The sequence below is a fragment of the Engystomops pustulosus genome, chromosome 2 (genome assembly GCF_040894005.1).
Source record: "Engystomops pustulosus chromosome 2, aEngPut4.maternal, whole genome shotgun sequence".
Classification (NCBI taxonomy): domain Eukaryota; kingdom Metazoa; phylum Chordata; class Amphibia; order Anura; family Leptodactylidae; genus Engystomops; species Engystomops pustulosus.
In genome coordinates this window covers 151,239,252-151,258,542 of record NC_092412.1, presented here as the reverse complement: position 1 = coordinate 151,258,542, position 19,291 = coordinate 151,239,252, and the positions used below count along the sequence as shown (strand labels likewise).

Here is a 19,291-nt window from a genome sequence, read left to right as displayed (position 1 = left end):
TCTCCGATCGCGGGTGCTTAACCCGTTAAATGCCGCGGTCAGCGCGACCGCGGCATCTAACCTGCATCTGGGGGGTCTTTCCCCCACGATCGGCCCCCCCGAACCGTTTTCGGGGGGGCCGATCGTTGCTATAGCAACTCTGGTCCGATCTGGACCCCAGAGTTACTTGCAAGAATTGCCGGTAAGATGGCGTCTGTGACGTCATCTTACTGGCACAGTGCCAGCCTATGCAAGTGTATAGGCTGACACTGATAATACTCTGCAATACATCAGTATTGCAGAATATTATCATGAAGAAGCAATCAGAAGATTGCTTCTTCATGTCCCATGGTATAAAAGTGAAAAAGTAAAAAAAAAAAAGTTATTCAATAAAAAAATAAAGTCATAAATCACTAAAAATGCCCCAAACTCCCAAAACATATAAAGAGACATATAACTCAAAAAAAGTCTAAATCATAACACAAACCCCACATATATAGTATCACCGCGTCCATAACAACCCGTAGAATAAAAGTAAATCATTATTGAACCCCCACGATAAACGCCGTAAAAAAAAACTGTTATAAACCCTCCAAAAATTATGATTTTTACCTTTTCAATCCCACAAAAAATGCTATAAAATGCGATCAAAAAACCATATGTACTCAGACATGATACTGGTGCAAAGTACAACATGTCCCGCAAAAAACAAGCCATCAACCAGCTCCGTAGCCAAAAAAGTAACAATGTTATGCCACTTGGAAGACGGCAATACATAAATGATAGATTTTTCCCCACATTAGGGTTTTGTTTGACAAATTTAGTAAAACGTAAGAAAATATATTCATGTCTGGTATCCCCGTAATCGTATCAACCCATAGAATAAAGATAACATGATTATTAGTCTATACAGTGAACACCAAAAAAAAAAAAGTAAAAAATCCAGTACAGAATTGATGCTTTTCTACTCCTGCCCTCAAAAAAAGTTCCTAAATTTTCAACAATAGGTGATACCAACCCCAAAATGGTAACAATGGAAAAAGCATCTCATCCCGCAAAAAAAATGCCGTCACATGGCCCCAATAACGAAAAAGCGAAAATTTTATAGCCTTCAAAAGGGGCCAATGAGGAAACTAAAATCCTGGCAGCTGCAGCGCCCTCCTTCCCTTCTGCACCTCGCTGTGCCCCCATAAAACAAGTAACGGCCACATGTGGGGGGTCTTTGTACTCAGGAGAAATTGCAGAACAAATTGTATGGTGGGTTTTCTCTTTTTATATTTTGGAAATGTGTAAATTTTAGTGCTAAATGAACGTATAAGGGAACAATATGACCATTCTAAATTTCACCTCCATTTTGATTCAATTACTATGAAGATCTCAAGGGGTTAACAATCTTCGTAAAAGCTGTTTCTGATAGCTTGAGGGGTGCAGATTTGAAAATGGGTTGGTTATATAGGGGGTTTTGATGCTAAATATGTAAAATTTCATTCAAAACTGTATTTATCCCCAAAATAGTCAATTCTGAAAATCCGGAAAAGCGATATTCGATTTGTAAGCCGCGTGACATCAAAATAAATTATCCAGACATTTCAGAAATTATGAAAATGTAAAGTAGACAAATGGGCAATGTTATTCAGCAACTTATTTAGGTGGTAAATCTATCTGCCTGAAAACGCAATGATTTAGAATTTCGAAAATGGCAAATTTTTCAAAAAATTTATCATATTTTCTTTTTTTTTGTAAATAAACGCAAAACTTATCTGCCAAAATTTACCACTAAAATGAAGTACAACATGTGGGGAAAAAACAATCTCAGAATCGTTTTGATAAGTAACAGTGTTCAAAAGTTATAACCATATAAAGCGAAGCAAGTCCGAATCCAAAAAATCGGGCTGAGCCTTAAGCTACAAAATGGCTGCGTCCTTAAGGGGTTAATGGTGGAGACCCATAGAATAAAAATAATATACTATTTTTATGGTATGATTAACGGGCAAAAAAAAATTCTTCTTAAAAATTGATGATTTTCATTTCCTCCACCAACAAAGAGTTAATAAATACTCACCAATTAGCTACAGATGCCCCAAAATTATGTACCAGAAAAGTGCACATTAAAAACCACAAAAAATTATAGCCTGTACAATTTGACAATGCAAATCTGCTCTGGATGGCTCCTCCTTCCATTCTATGCCCGACCATGCGCCCATACAGCAGGTTACCACCACATATGGGGCATTAGTGTACTTAGGAGAAATTGGGTATCAAACTTTGTGGAGCCTTTTTTCATTTAATCCATTGCAAATGTTTAATTTTCCACCCAAAATGAGTATATTGTCAAAAAATATTTCAATTTGTAGAACAAACCTCCATTTTGTTTTAACCCCTATAAAACACCTAAAGGGTTAACAAACTTCTTAAAAGTGGTTTTTCATACGTTGAGGGGTGTAGTTTCCATAATGGGGTCATTAACAATTCTAGCTATTATTTAGGCCTCTGGCTGTCAATTAAAAGTTGAGCAGGTCCATCTAAATACGAGTTTTGCTGATTTTCCCCAAAATTTTTAAAATGGCACCCAAATTCTGAGCCTCATAACATTCTAGTAAAATATGTGGAATCTTAAAAAACCATGGCAACATAAAGCAGACATTTAGGAAATGTAAGCTTTGAATTTATTTGGGTGCTATGACTATCTTCATCAAAAGTAGAAAATAAAGAATTTTTCCAAATTTTTCCAAATTGCATAGTGACACAGGGCAGGGCCGAAAGGCCAAAATAGGCTGAGTCCCATAGGGGTTAATGAACTTTTACCAATGAAGGCCAGATTCAGTAATCACCTCTAACATCGCACTCAGCAACAAACCCAAATCCTCCATGTACAGCGTGGTGTCATCAGTGTACAGACTAAGGAATATAAGTTCTGACCGGTGCTCTCCTGTATTTTCTTCCTTTGCGCTCCAAAGACTGTATTCCACACGTTTTTCTCATAAAGTTATTACTCCTCTCCACAGGCACAATCATTCAAACTCGTCGATACAAATAGGTCATATAAGTTTTTTTTACAAGTTTTTATTTAAGTGTGCAGACTAACAGTCTCCCCCTCCAGTGTCAGCCCAAGAACACCCTTTTCTCTTCTGGTGACTCTACAGCTGTAGCATGAAGGAAGGAGTATAAAGGATACCTTTGGTCGGTGCCTTGTGCTTGGAAAACTGCCTGGAAGGAAATCCTGTAATGATTACAGAGGCCATTGGTGATCTATATAAGTGGCAAACCCATAGCATACAATGGGTACGGAAAGTATTCAGACCCCTTTAAATTTTTCACTCTTTGTTTCATTGCAACTTATTGGTAAGATCAAAATAGTTCATTTTACTGCTTATTTGTTAAACAAAAAAACTAAAATTTCACACGCTCATAAGTATTCAGACCCTTTGCTCAGTATTGAGTAGAATGACCCTTTTGAGCTAGTACAGCCCTGAGTCTTCTTGGGAATGATGCAACACGTTTTTCACACCTGGATTTAGGGATCCTCTGCCATTCTTCCTTGCAGATCCTCTCCAGTTCCCTCAGGTTGGATGGTGGCTCTTTGTGGACAGCCATTTTCAAGTTTCTGCAGAGACACTCAATTGGATTTAGGTAAACGCTGTGGGTGGGCCAGTCAAGAATGGTTACAGAGATGTTCTGAAGCCACTGCTTTCTTATTTTAGCTTTGTGCTTAGGATCATTTTCTTGTTGGAAGGTGAACTTTCTGCCCATTCTAAGGTCCAGAGCTCTCTGGAAGAGGTTTTTATCCAGGATATCTCTGTACTTGGCCATATTCATCTTTTCTTCAATTGCAACCAGTTGTCCCTGAAGCTGAAAAACACACCCATAGCATGATGATGCTGCCACCACCATGTTTCACTGTTGGGATTGTATTTGGCAGGACCTGGTTTTCTCCACACATATTGCTTAGAATTAAAACTAAAAAATTCAATCCTTGTTTCATCAGACCAGAGAATCTAATTTCTCATAGTCTGGGAGTCTTTCGTGTATGAAGGGTTTTCATATGTTTTGCACTAAAGAGAGGCTTTGGTCGGCTCACTCTGCCATAAAGCCCCAACTGTTGGAGGGCTGCAGAGATAGTTGACCTTGTGGAACTTTATCCCATCTCCCTAATGCATCCCTGGAGCTCAGTCACAGTGTTCTTGGGGTTCTCATTTACCTCTCTCACTAAGGCTCTTCTCCCGTGATTGCTTAGTTTGGCTGGATGGCCAGGTCAATGAAGACTTGTGCCAAACTTCTTCCATTTGAGGATAATGGAGGCCACTGTGCTCTTAGGGACCTTGAGTGCTGCAGAAATTCTTTTGTAACCTTGGCCAGATCTGTGCAATGCCACAATTCTGTCTCTGAGCTCTGATGTGCACTGTGAGCTGTAAGATATAGAGAGGTGTGTCTTTCCTAATCAAGTCCAATCAGTTTAATTAGACACAGCAGGACTCCAATGAAAGAGTTGAACCATCTCAGGGAGGATCAGAATGCAAACAGCATGTGAGTTAAATATGAGCATCACAGCAAAGGACACTTATGGCCATGTGATGTTTCAATTTTTCTTCTTTAATAAATTTTCAAAAATATTTACATTTCTGTTTTTTTTCATCAAGATGGGGTGCAGAGTGTATATTAATGATCAAAGAAAGAACTTATCTTAAGAACTTAACTTATCTGATCTTACGCATTGATTGCAAGAAAACAAAGAGTGAACAATTTTAAGAGGTCTGAATACCCACTGTAACTTACATCTTTTAATCCACATACAGTATATTAACTTTAACCATTTGCAGACTGAGGAATTATTTAATTTAATAACTCATCTCTGTAAAGAGATAAATGTATCAAGCAGACTGCTGTCCAGGTCTGCAACATTTTAATGAACATGTTTCAAGTTATATCTGCATATAATGCATATTTGCATAAATATGCAATGTCAATTTTAGTAAACATGAAGGCAACTTTAACAAATTTATCTAGACATTGTGATAAATGAACACCTACAATGAAAAAAAGCCAATTCCAAACAAATTTTATGAAAATATAAAAGTTGTCTTTCTTTAATATACTTCATTAGATAAATAAGGAGTCAGTATCAGGGGAATATGAGAACATCACAAAGGGACACACAATTCATCATGGGGAATCATACCAAATACATGCATGGAAAGTAATTTATAGTACAAAAAAGGGCCATATAAAATCATCTCACAATTCGTCAGCCTATGACAGCGTCTCATAATACAATCTGTGCTGTTCATAGTAATACTGCCTATATAAGGCCTACATATCAAATAATAAGGAATCATTGCTTACCCATGTCTGTAAATCGCCCTGTGTCTTATTACGGTGACAAACACCCTGACTCGCGTTTTGGCACAAACCTTCACCTGGAGGTGGTGTCATCCCAGCAAGGCTGGGTTTATATAGTCCGAATGACCTGTAAAATAGTTTTTACCTCACCTGTTGAAATTTACTATATTTTCTTATTGGAATTATTGTAATTAACGTGTATGCCATGTGGAGGATCGCCATTCCCTTCTCTCCCCCGTGCACATGACCGTCATGTTACAGAAACGTCATGGCGGGACAGCGATGGGATGGCATCAAGATTGATCAAAAAGTAGGTGTGTAATACCACGCGTGTGTGCTCCCAAACAGATTCTTTCAAAACCTTGTGTCTTACATTGTATCCCATGATTTCTACGTTTATTACACTCACAATTTAGTACATAAAACCTCGCCCACCTATGCAAGAAGGCATTTTTACCCTAAATTATACTCCTAGCACCCAGCACCCAAACCTTTTCGGCACCACCTATACTTATACTTATTAACTTATAATAAGAAGGCAAATAGGGGCCTGTGTACACGGGGTGTAACAGCCACCATAATAGCCACAACAGCTACTACATGGTCGAGGGAGGGCAAGCTTCCCCATGGTACTCAGACTCTGTTGTATATAGTACTCACACTGCTGGAGTAGTATTTTACCCTTGACAAAAAATCAATGCTATCCGTTTCTTTAAGACACAGATAGCATTGTTTATGTATGCACAGCGCTGGTGCAGTAGTTCTTCTCCATGCTGCAAGCGATGGCTTTCTTTACACAGGCAACACAATGTTATTATGTCATCATCGTGCTGCCTGCGAAGTCGCACCAGAGTCCGACCTAGAGAGAAGAAAATGAAAGCCGCAGGAGCCATATGGTTGAGATAAGTTTTTATTTTGTGACTTGCCAGTGTAAATTCATTATGCCATATATGTTTAAGAACAACTGTTAAAGGTCATTTATTCCTGTGGTGGAGCCTTGGTATAAATCATTTATAATGAAACCGAGTATATAATTTATTAGGGGGTGTTTATGTGCAAAATGTATTATTGAAGGAGGGGCACAGTATATTAATATATAGGGTGAACTGTATATCAAATATACAGCAGAATAAAAATGTAAATAAGATAAATGTGAATAGAACACTCATCGAAATTACAGAACATTTTTAGATACCTGCAGGTTATTGGTGTTAATCTGGCTCCTAGTGCAAATTTCTTTGATTATCTGACAAAACCCTATTTAACTGGCAGCCTAACTTTCCAGTATGCAGTTAGCTGCACTAACTTTGCAGAAATGATGTGCTATTCCAAAGTGACTGAAACCCACCTGCAGCAGTTTGTGGGAAATTTGGATAGTCTGTCCAGTTCATATGGATACCCGAAAGACTGACACTGAGCATTTGCATAGCCCAATAATTTATGCTTCATGGATTTTTTGTGGCGTTACTGTAAGGGGGACTTGCACTTGCTAAAGTACCTCAGTAAGGTATTTTTTTTGTAAGTGGTCTGTTATAAAACCTAATAACTCTCCACAGAAATTGTTACAATGGTGCAGCTGCCTACAAACTTGGGGTTGTTACAGCTAAAATTGTGGTTGCTATGTGATTTAGTGGGGTTCCAGGAGTGGGTCAGTCCCTGGACCTACCCTTTTAGCGGGTACTTACAACTATGGGTTATGTCCATATTATTAGGAAATATATGATTTCCCTTTGTTTGACCTTTACCTTCTTTGTTCCACTTCTGGAGGGAAACCCAAACCCTATGCATACTAATGACTTATCTACCCCCCCCCCTTCACGCTGCCACGGCACCTGGAAGAGGTTTCATGACTGTCCTATTAATCTCAATATGGTCCTAAAGTGTAATTAGGATTTGTAAATTAGGATAGGAATTTAGAAAGGCATACTACAAACAATAAAATACCACAGATGGGAAAAGAAGAAATTCTCTTAATAAAAAAAATAATACAAAGTTTAATATTATCATCTGTACTAAATCTGAAAAATAGATTTTAAAAGTTTAGCTATGTTGTTGTGCTTCAACAATATAAAACATAGACTTGAATCTTGGAATTAGGACAGGTCCTTTCCTAGAATGAGGAAAAAGGAAAAATTGTATCGGCACTCAAGTGTTGGATACAACTTTTCCTTTTTCCTCATATTTTTGCCTGCTGACAAGATTTCCTGGAATCCGTGCACTGGCAGATAGATGCAATCACATATCTACACCAGTCCAAGTAAGTGAGCGGCATGCTCAAACTTTTGTTACCTTTTCCAGGATGCCTTTATTCTGTAATCAGAGCTGTTCCGCCTAGTCAGTCTTCTGGATGTCTGACTGATGGACTTCCAGGATATCATATTTTTTCTCTATGTTACAGTATCAATTCTCCACTACTTCCTCAGAATATGAATAAACTGCGTCTAGAATCTGATACTTTTCATCAGAATGATGTACCAACTAGGGGCATTGAATACAGCAACAATGAGATAATCCTAGCTCCAGTGTGATTCAGGCAATATCATGCAGGGGAGATCACAATCCCTGCAGCTAATGTGAATTTGTTTTGTGATTGTGTTTCTTCCTCCTGATCCTGCCACTGAAACCTACTGATGGCTTCAAAATACATTAGCTGGGAACTATAGACCTGGAAAGAAATAAGACAGCATAAATGGCTTTAGAGTACTCTAAAATAATGAACACAGAAAGAAAAGACTATTTAAAGGAAAGTCTTTTAAAAAAAGCAACCACTAACTATAGGTAAAATGACACTGAACATGCTCACCTATGTTTCTCTTCATCTTGATCTCGACAGTGGTCTTCTTCAAGCTTGACATGCCGGGATCGCCTGAAAAAAAGCAGACTGCTAATTATCCATGCCTCTTGTCACCACCTCACGAACTTCGGCCTGCTTTTTAGTCTGTTTTTCAGGCAATCCCGGCAAGATCACGATGAATAGGACAGTAGGTGAGTATGTTCAGCGTAATTTTACTTATAATTAGTGTTAGATTTCCTTCAAAGTATAGACACAGATAAACCCATTGCTAATGGATCACTATACATTTAGCCATTATTATGTATAGTCACAGGAATATATGTTAATGCCCACTGGAGAATAATATCAGAAATATGGCAGCAATTGACAGCTGGGATCTGGCTACGACAACCAGTTTCATAATAGTATTTTATTGATTATAGGCTGCTTATAGCTTATGATGGCAAAGAGGGCCTGAAAAAAATTCCCCTTTGCTGCCATAAATAGTATGTTTTAATGCAAGGGAAATGCTTTTGTCTACCTAGTTTACTGCACTATATAAGTTGCTGAAAGTTCTAGTGATGTATCTCCATACAGACCTCATTATACAGCTGAACTATTATTAAAGATATTGGGGGATGTTAATAAGGGCTTCTGCGCCAGAGTGTCTAATGTCCCAGCGCCTGCGTACTTTCTGCAGCTTAGAGATGAATGCTGTAAAAGACGCAGGCGAATGATATACACTCACCGGCCACTTTATTAGGTACACCATGCTAGTAACGGGTTGGACCCCCTTTTGCCTTCAGAACTGCCTCAATTCTTTGTGGCATAGATTCAACAAGGTGCTGGAAGCATTCCTCAGAGATTTTGGTCCATATTGACAGGATGGCATCACACAGTTGCCACAGATTTGTCGGCTGCACATCCATGATGCGAATCTCCCGTTCCACCACATCCCAAAGATGTTGAGATCTGGTGACTGTGGAGGCCATTTGAGTACAGTGACCTCATTGTCATGTTCAAGAAACCAGTCTGAGATGATTCCAGCTTTATGACATGGCGCATTATCCTGCTGAAAGTAGCCATCAGATGTTGGGTACATTGTGGTCATAAAGGGATGGACATGGTCAGCAACAATACTCAGGTAGGCTGTGGCGTTGCAACGATGCTCAATTGGTACCAAGGGGCCCAAAGAGTGCCAAGAAAATATTCCCCACACCATGACACCACCACCACCAGCCTGAACCGTTGATACAAGGCAGGATGGATCCATGCTTTCACGTTGTTGAAGCCAAATTCTGACCCTACCATCCGTATGTCGCAGCAGAAATCGAGACTCATCAGACCAGGCAACGTTTTTCCAATCTACTGTCCAATTTCGATGAGCTTGTGCAAATTGTAGCCCCAGTTTCCTGTTCTTAGCTGAAAGGAGTGGCACCCTTGTGGTCTTCTGCTGCTGTAGCCCATCTGCCTCAAAGTTCGACGTACTGTGCGTTCAGAGATGCTCTTCTGCCTACCTTGGTTGTAACGGGTGGCGATTTGAGTCACTGTTGCCTTTCTATCAGCTTGAACCAGTCTACCCATTCTCCTCTGACCTCTGGCATCAACAAGGCATTTCCGCCCACAGAACTGCCGCTCACTGTTTTTTCTTTTTCGGACCATTCTCTGTAAACCCTAGAGATAGTTGTGCGTGAAAATCCCAGTAGATCAGCAGTTTCTGAAATACTCAGACCAGCCCTTCTGGCACCAACAACCATGCCACGTTCAAAGGCACTCAAATCACCTTTCTTCCCCATACTGATGCTCGGTTTGAACTGCAGGAGATTGTCTTGACCATGTCTACATGCCCAAATGCACTGAGTTGCCGCCATGTAATTGGCTGATTAGAAATTAAGTGTTAACGAGCAGTTGGAAGGTGTACCTAATAAAGTGGCCAGTGAGTATATGACCCCCATTATCTTTATGGTTGAGGTTAACCCCTTCAGCCATTTTAAAGCTTCAGAACAAAGCCCGCTTTTTAATATCTGTCCTGTGTCATTATAAGAAGTTATTACTTTGGATCACTTTAACAGGGGATTGGGGGAGTCATATATACTATGGGGTTGTCTGGCTATATACTACTGGGGGGGTGGTTATATACTACTGTGGGCTGGCTATATATTATGGGGCTGACTCTGAGCTGCACACTGGACTAGATTCTGGAATACTGTGCCTTGCGCTACATGTGCTCCCACCCACAATTGGATAATACAATTAATTCCTTGCCTCCCAGGCAGAGTCTATCAGCTACATTACAAGATTTCCATGCTGGAGACCTCCTAGTGAGGTGCTCAGGTTCATCAATCAGCTCCTGACATGGAGAGGGACATGTTCGCATCACCTACCTACCCCTTTGCATGTGCATATTTTTCCCATTAGGATCTGCCCTAATTTGGATGTGTTTTGGGGGAGAAAGTTCAAATTTGCTTGTCTGCCTAGGTACCTAAAATGCCTTGTCCCGGCCCTGGTTGTTTTTCTCCCCATACATCCATTTAGTGTACACCATCACCAGTTAGTATCTCTGTTCATTCTGTGTGTTTTCCTCATTTTAGTGTATGTTTTAATACTTTTTTTTTGACGTTTACAGAGCCATATGAATGCTTGTTACCTGCATGACAAATTTACATACTTAAATGGGTTTTCCACTTTCATCAAATAATCGATATGGTTTGTGTAAGGAAAAGTTATACCATTTCCCACTATACTTGTTTCAATTCATCATGGTTTTCTAGACCTCTACTTGCTGTGCTGTTGTGATGGAGATCTATAGAGCCATGAGGAATTAAAAAACCCCTTTAATATTTGGTGCCAAGTAATGGGAAGCTGGAAAAAAATTCTGAATGCGGTCGAATTGGAAGAAAAAATGCAGTTGTGCCATTAGGCCACTTCCCCTAATGGCTAGAGTGGGACCAGGGCTAGAGATTTTTTTTAGTAAATCAATGGCGCAACTTGCATGTTTCTTGGTCATTAGTAAAAATAGATTTGGACCATGAATAATGGTCATCTTATCAAATCTACACTGAACATAATACATCAAAGAAAGCAGGCAAAGACATAATATACCAACGTTTTCAGGGAAATTGTAATTAATGATGCATGTGGCATCCAAATCTCCAGGAGGGGGCATAGTCTTCTGTAACCCCCACTGAGCACTCATTGTCAGATGGGAACTCCACCACTAGAGGAGCCTGAGGTGTTTCCATACATTTTTCTGAGTGTGTCATTCACTGCAGCTTATGTTTTGTTTGCTGAGGCCTAGTCATACAGGTGTTGCTCAGATTATTGCTTGCTTCAGCGACTGGTGGCACAGCATGTAAATGACAACTTTTTTCCACCACTCCCTCACCCATCCCCTCCTTGTCAGTCTCCACATTGCCGAAAGAAGGAACTTTCATCATCATGGTAGATGTCCTCCAACAAAAGTTGTTGGACATCTGGATTTCTATGTCTGCAACTGGGGCAGGAGCAGGTGGATAGACCATGGAATCCCAGCTAGGAGAGTTATCATAGCATATAAGAGCATTAGTGACACCTCCTTGTCTTGTGGCTGAGACGTCCTTGCTGTTTTGAATGGAGGTAAGGTGAAGGGCTTTGCACAATATTGGTGGGACGGGTTGAAAACAATCCAATGCAACTTGAGACACATTTTGCAATGTAATTGACCAATTCCTTAAAGGGAACCTGTCACCACATTTTTCACAAATACAGCTAGTGGTTGATTCCCATAGAGCCCTAGTAACTAACTGACACCCTTTTTTTTAGCTAAAAATTGTCCCTCTCAGATTCCCATATATTAAACTTTATAATTTTACCTGGTATCCATGGATGTATATAGCGGGGGGGGGGGGAGGCGTGGGGGGATGTATATAGCGGGGGGGGGGGGGGGCGTGGCTTCCTCAGGCTGAATCCAGCAGCTCCTCCTCATTCTTTCTCTGCATGCAGCAGTTATGTGACCAGGGTGACATCATTGCAAGTCCTTTAGCCTTCTAACATTAGCAAACTGTACACCCAGTGTTTATCTCATAAAATCACAGCATATCATTTCACATGAAATCACAGCAGCCTGCATTTAGAGGAGTAGAAGTCAATGCAGGCATGCTGTGATTTTTTATGTGGCCAGATATGTGCATGGGGTACAGTTTGCTAATGTTAAGAGGCTAAAGGACCTGTGATGATGTCACCCTGGTCATATGACATCAGGCCACATACCCTCAATTTGCTCTATAGATCCCTAGATACCAGGCAAATTTATAACTCTGATTTAAACTCTTTAGCTAATAGAAGGGGGTCAGATTGTTACTAGGGTCAATAGCTGTATTTCTGACAAATAAGGTTGACAGGTTCCCTTTACCTGTGTCTGGCCTCTCCATTCCTGAAATACAGCGGGCCGTTTCTGCATTAGAACGATCTCTATCATTCTGCTGATCACGCCGGCACTACCAGTGTGCCAGCACAATCCATAGTAGGAGATTTGCTGTTACATACAGCCTGTTGCCTGCTGAATCTGCCTGGCAGGGAGACCTGACCTTGAAGGGCAGTTTAACTCATTAACTGCAGTGATCAAGCAAGATTGTGGCATATAAGGAGAGAAACAGCTATTTGATTTGGTTCTACTGCAGGAAAGAGTTAATAAATTTGAATCATTATGCTATTTTTACCCAAAAAATTAAACTATTGGAAAAATCTAATCTTACCGCAAGCCGCAGATGAAAAATAAAAAAGTTCTTTGTTTTGGAATTTAGGCTGTTAAGATCACAATTAACATTGCTGGGTTTTTTTCTCTCCTTGTGGTGGTTCCCATTGAAAAAACTTGACCAACCGCCTCTTATAACTGTGGACTAATATTTAACCATCTAACCATAACATTGATTGTTTAGCCTCTAGACTGTTTGTTACTGTTAACACTGTCTTTTTTGATTGTGGAGTAATACATAATTTGTTGTTCCATGTTCATCTGACGGTGGTTGAACATCTATTTACTAATATCTGCCTTTTTGAATTGCTAGGCTTTGTGGGGGTTAACTTGTTTGTAATTATTTCTTAAACTAACTAGTCCCTAAGGCTATATTTAGCTGGTTCAACTGTTTGTTAGGATAGCGGTTGTACATCTACTTTTAGGACTGATATTGAGGATACCTCCTAAGGGGAGGAGCTACAAGTAAAAGATCTTAAGTCAGGCATGGTAAAGGTTTAAAAAGAAAATGCAGGTTTACAAATGAAAATGACAGGCATGGAGGGTAGGTCGAGAAGGGCGGATATAAGAAGTGGGTTTCCCAGAGGGGGATGAACCCAGAGACTTATCCAAAAAGATACAAAAATGATTGGAGGAAACTCTTGGGAGAGAAGAATTCTCAACAGTATTTGGTGTAGAGAGGGCCCATCGGATCCCTCTCTAGAAAATGGCCCACAGTACCCCTCCTAGAGCCATACTGGCTAAATTAATTAGTTCACAGGATCGAGAAGTGTAGGGAAAAGCAAGAAATAACCGTTAATGGCAAAAGGTCTTTGTTTACCCTCACTTTTCCAGTGCGACTCAAAAAGCCAGGGCTAGCTTTAAAACAGTAAAATAAAAGAATGGCAGAAGCTGAGATACAATATGTGCCATTGTTTCCATCTAAATTAAGGGTTGCATTTAAAGACCATACATGTTTTTTAACAGATCCAGAGGAAGCATCTGGTTGGTTGGATAGACAAGGTATTTAGTCCTTGAATATGAAGCTTGGGCAGCAGGCCGGAAGGGTGTGGGAGGCCGATGTCTAGGTTTAAGGAGTCCTGTTGAGAAGAAGTAAGACGGATCATGTAGGGGGGTGGGAATGGGAAGGTGGGAGAGGGGGTGGGTATGGGAATCAGGGAGGGGAGTGGGTTCCCCCCAGCAGGAAGGTTCTTCCTTTTTTTTTCTCTCTTTATCTTGTTAAAAGTCACCTGGAATATCCAGGTGCTAGTGATATTTGATATTGTGAAAACACACCTACCAGCTATTTTTTGTTTATTTGAAACACACTTAATTGAGAAATATGCATATAGATTTAAGAAAAGGTGGGCGGTCCAGGAAACACACTCATTCAATAGTATTTACTCCAGAGGGGTTACAATATTAATTCATGTAGATATTGATTTTGTTATGTCAGCAGCGAATTGATAAGGAGGGAAGAAATATTTTTTTATTTGGGAAACTTTATGGAACAATGGTTATTCTGGCCTTTATCTATATTCCACCCCCTTTCTCTTTTAAAGTATTGCAGGATTTGCTCCTGTGTATGGAAGGAAACTGTGCCCTTATGATTATGGGAAATTTTAATGCAACTATGGATAATTATCGAGCAGTGATGGCGAACCTTTTAGCGGTCGAGTGCCCAAACTGCAACCCAAACCCCCCTTATTTATTGCGAGGTGCCAACCAAAAATTGAAGCAGTAACTTATTGCTCCCTGTTCAACAACTTTCACAGTTCAACGTTCAACAGCAACACAGTAGAAAGATGGAAATTTTCATAATTTTAGCTTCTTTCCAGTGACCCTCTGTACACAGAGAATCGTGGGGCTGGCAGGAGGTTCTCCAAAGATAATTCAGCCCTGTCTACTCATTTTCCCACTTCATACAGTCCCAAGTAGTAAGTATCAAAATATGACTAAAAGCAGCATCTTTTAAGTTGCTTGGAACTGCAGGAAGATTCTGTGAATCCTGTCTGGTGTGCTGGGCGATGGCCCGGGTGCCAACAGAAAGGGCTCTGAGTGCTGCCTCTGGCACCCGTGCCATAGGTTCGCCACCACTAAAGAGTGGTCATTAAATAATAAGATAATAGCTGGGTGTGGGAAACGGGAGTCCCTGGCACTTTTTTGTGATGAGCTAGAGTGGATAGATGTATGGCGCAGTTTATATGGCAACCGGAAAGCTTTCTCCTGTATGAGACGATCGTATGGCACTCTGTCCCGAATTGACCTATGTCTGGTCAACTCTGGTTTTTATAGGATGATTCACAAAATGTCTTATGAAACATGTCCAATATCGGACCATAGCCCTGTTATGATTCCGGTAAGAAAGAATGAGGGAAGGAAGTAGCACTGTTTAGGCTTAACCCATAGTGGATTTCTATTCTCGAATCACAAATTAACATGGAGACAATTGTCACTGAATTTTGGTATAAAAACTTTAGAGATAATGATAGCCGGATGGTATGGGATGCTTTTAAAGCTTTTATCCGGGGAGTATATAGTAATAACATTATTTATGCTAGAAATAGATTTGGAGCTAGGGAACGCAGTTTGACTAATTTGTTGGCTGAGGCGGAGCAAGTTTTATTTCACTCTCCTGTGGAAGAGAATAGAGTGAAGGTGAATAGTGCTAGGACTGCAGGAGTTCTTAGAACAGAAGACTCAACATAAAGTTTTTTTTCAGGGCCAAAGGTATTTTGTGGAGGGCAGTAAGTCCGGTAAATTGTTAGCAAACATGGTCCAAACGTCTAGGGGCAATAGTTAGGTGACCCCCGCGATTAGAGATGAGGAAGGAATACCTCTGGACAGATTGCACAGGTGTTCGGCCGATCCTATTTGGATTTGTTTAGATCTCACACTGTTTTGCAAGGGACCAAAATTGACAACTTCCTGGGTAAGGTATCAATTCCATCAATATACCAAGCTCAGAAAATTTTTCTGCATTGACGCTGGATGAAATTTATGATTCCAAAGAAAGGAAAATATCTGTTGGAAGTAGGCTTGTTCTGTCCTATATCTTTATTAAATACTGACATTAAAATTTTGGCGAAAGCATTAGCACTTAGGCTACAAAAAGTAGTTCAGGGTATTGTGCATAGTGATCAGAAAGGGTTTATTCCAAATAGGAATATAAGCGAACGTATGCTTAGGATATTTTCAGCCATAAAAATGGGTTGGGGGGACCTCCGCTCCGTCCTGTCACTAGATGCGGTTAAGCCGTTTGACAGGGTGGAGTGGAGTTTCCTATGGAAAGTTATGACAAAGTTTGGCTTGGGGATAGGTTTATTGGCTTAGTGAAGAGTATGTACAATCACCCTATGGACAGAATTAAAATGGGAGATTTATTTTCGGAACTCTTTTCATTATCTTTACTTGTAGAGTAAAGCCATAATTGTCCACGCCCAAATATTCAGTATGCAAAGTAACAAAGAAAGAGTTACTAAACCAGATGAACTCATACATATACCAAATGGCATGATCGAGGAAGGGGATGCTCAAATATGAGGGAAGTGCCCATATCGGACATAATGGGCAGGGGTATAACGAGGGGAGGCAGGGACCCATTGCAGAAAGCAGACTTCTGAATGGGGCCCTCCTACCCCTTAAGAAAGTATGCATATTTGTATACTTTTATACCCATTTATACACATGTTTATACTACACATATGTATACTCTTACACACATTTATACAATTCTGCACACATATTAATGCACTGATATATACATTTGTACACTTAGACAGATCTGTCCCAGTAACTGCTGACCACATGGGTGAAGTACATGGAAAGAATTAGAGATGAGAAATCCATAGTCCTGTTGTTCTGCTGTCCTTTCCCTCTCATCAGAGAAGGGTAGCCTTAATTTGGCCATGGCAGTGACCCACTCCCATTTCACAATTAGAACATATACATACTCATGTATAGTCATACTCATGTATAGACAAACGTCTAATGTGTGACCAGAAACCACTTTTTTTTCCCCTCAAATGCATGGTTTGGGTTCCATTGGAGGTCACTGTATTTTCCACATATTTGAGGCCATTTATACAGTATTTTGCATCAGCATTTGAATCAGGGGAGGATCCCACAAAGAGTAAGATTCCAGCTTCCAGATTTTGCATTGTTTTTTTGTTTTTTTTTGCCTAGAAATATAGATGTAAAATACTTAAAATACATGGCATTGCATAGTGAATCTGGCCTCAGTGGACATTTTCAACATTTGCATTATAAAGGTTGAAAGCTGCAGGAACAAGCAGAGAACCCTGCACCATTTGGACAGGAGTCTGTGCTGTGGACTCTCTGTACCTGTTTCATAGATAACATTGAACTGCTGAAAAAGCCTATAATTATAGACCTGAAAATTGTGCGATGATAAATGGTGACATTAAGGTCAGCATTATCCAGAAAACCTCTTTGAACTATGGATTCCAATGACCTGTAAGGACTCCCTGAGTATAGAGTGGTTCAAAGACTTTTTTCTGCTCTGAATATCTCTGAAAATAGCAGTACCTCATTGTGTTCCTGTTACTGTCCTGGATAACAGGTGGGTGGCAGTGTGTGGACTTAAATCCTCATGACAGGTTCTCTTTAAGATTAAAATGTCAGTGTTAACTTTCTTTTTTATTGTAACAGCACCAATTTCTCAACTAATGGTTCTAAATGGGCTAGAACTAGAGCATTACACTGCTTTCGCTACCTTTTTACACTTTAATTTTACACATTTCCTAGTTTCCTAGGTAATTTACATATCTCAAAAAGCAGCATTACTTCTCTGCCCATTTACTAATGGCTTATTAAATACCAGTACTTTATTGAATCTTCCAATATATTTTTTCCATTGCTGCCTATGGAGACGTTGCTATTACAATATTGTTTTCTTTTATCTCTGAACATATTTTTATGTTTCAGATATATCTTTACCTCTCACCTTAGTTCTTTGATCTTAAAATTTCATCTTGTATTTCACAGTTCCTTGTTTCATGACAAGTATAATGGTATTTTTAAGCAAGAAGCCAGAAAATGCTATTTACAGATATTCCTGGGACAGTTCTCTCACCCTGCGGGTTTCCCAGCTCTTGGAGGGTGGGTTGAGTGGGGAGCAGATGGTGACCCACATACTGGTGTCTTATTGTATTAAGTGTTTTGTGCAGGAAGGAGCCTACAGCAGTGAAATAGTTAACCCTCTGCACTGTACATGTTGCTAGTTCTTTTCTGTATGTGTTATTTTTTTTTGCTGGACCATTTTTGACCAACCATTCCCCCTTATTTCAATCCTGCCCGTCTGTGTCTCCTGGTATGTGTTTGTTGTTCAGGTTGTCTGTTGAATTTATTTTTCTATACATTAAAGTTACCTCCTTTGTCTTATGTTCCTACTGCCTTCAATATGTATCTTTTGTTTCATTGATTTATATGCTTAACCATCCTGTTATATTTTTCTACATTCTCGTTTTCTTTCTATTTAGTATTTTTTAAATCTTCTTTCATATAAATGTCTCACTCTGCTCACCCCTTGTCTATGTTCATTCTGTCCCTTGTCAGCCTGCAGTGACTAGATATAAACTGTCTTGTAGTTTTTTCTTCTTTTATTTTGGGTCATATTAGAGGGTGAAAGGTAGATTTCATGTCTAATAATAGTATTTTTGCTATCCGTTGTGTGCTGTTGGTCTTCGTCACTCTATGGGCTGCCTCCAAGTTTCATCCCATAGTTATCCCTGCTGTTGTGCAGAACTGTAAGCATTTATCCCCATCATATTTCTACAAGGGAATGTATTTTTATCTCTCTTCCTGCATTTCTTCAGTCATTGTCATCATTTGTCTCCACGTGCCCCCTATTTATGTTGTCTAAACCCAGAAGTGGGAGGAACTTAATGTGAATTGTGTGGTGTCACGTTGTTACCCTTTAGTAGGAAGCATGGACTGCAGCTTAATTTAGCTGATGAAGTGGAAATAAACACACTGCATCTTTTCATTACGGAGCAGCGTTTGCCTCTGTCTTTCTCACTTCCTCCCCCGCTGATCCTAAATGGCTTTTAAATGAGAGCGATGTTCTTCCCTGCGTGGAAATAAAATAAATTTCACTTCCTCAGCGCCTGGAGGCTCAGCCAGCCCTCAATTCACACACCGCAGGAGCAACAGAGGATTTAAAAGTAAAACTTTTATTGTATGTCAGAACATCAGTTTTGCAGCGTGATACCTTTCATGTGTGTTAGCAATTAATATTTCACTGTAACCTACAATGCCCCAGACATACGTATAGATTTTTAGCATGGGGTACCAGTACCTTTGTTTTGGCTTTGTTTTTCTTTTCTTTTTGCAACATCAGGGCACATACACTCACCGGCCACTTTATTAGGTACACCTGTCCAACTGCTTGTTAACACTTAATTTCTAATCAGCCAATCACATGGCGGCAACTCAGTGCATTTAGGCATGTAGACATGGTCAAGACAATC

General features: G+C 39.9%; 1 long non-coding RNA gene across 1 annotated transcript in view; it reads right to left on the bottom strand.

Annotated features, from left to right (window-relative positions):
• The window catches only part of LOC140118685 (uncharacterized), a 108,766-nt gene that overhangs the window by 63,303 nt on the left and 26,172 nt on the right, over positions 1-19,291 (bottom strand). The window contains exon 2 of the long non-coding RNA XR_011853239.1: positions 8,120-8,182. This is a non-coding gene — a long non-coding RNA (uncharacterized lncRNA). The remainder of the gene's footprint in view (positions 1-8,119; positions 8,183-19,291) is intronic.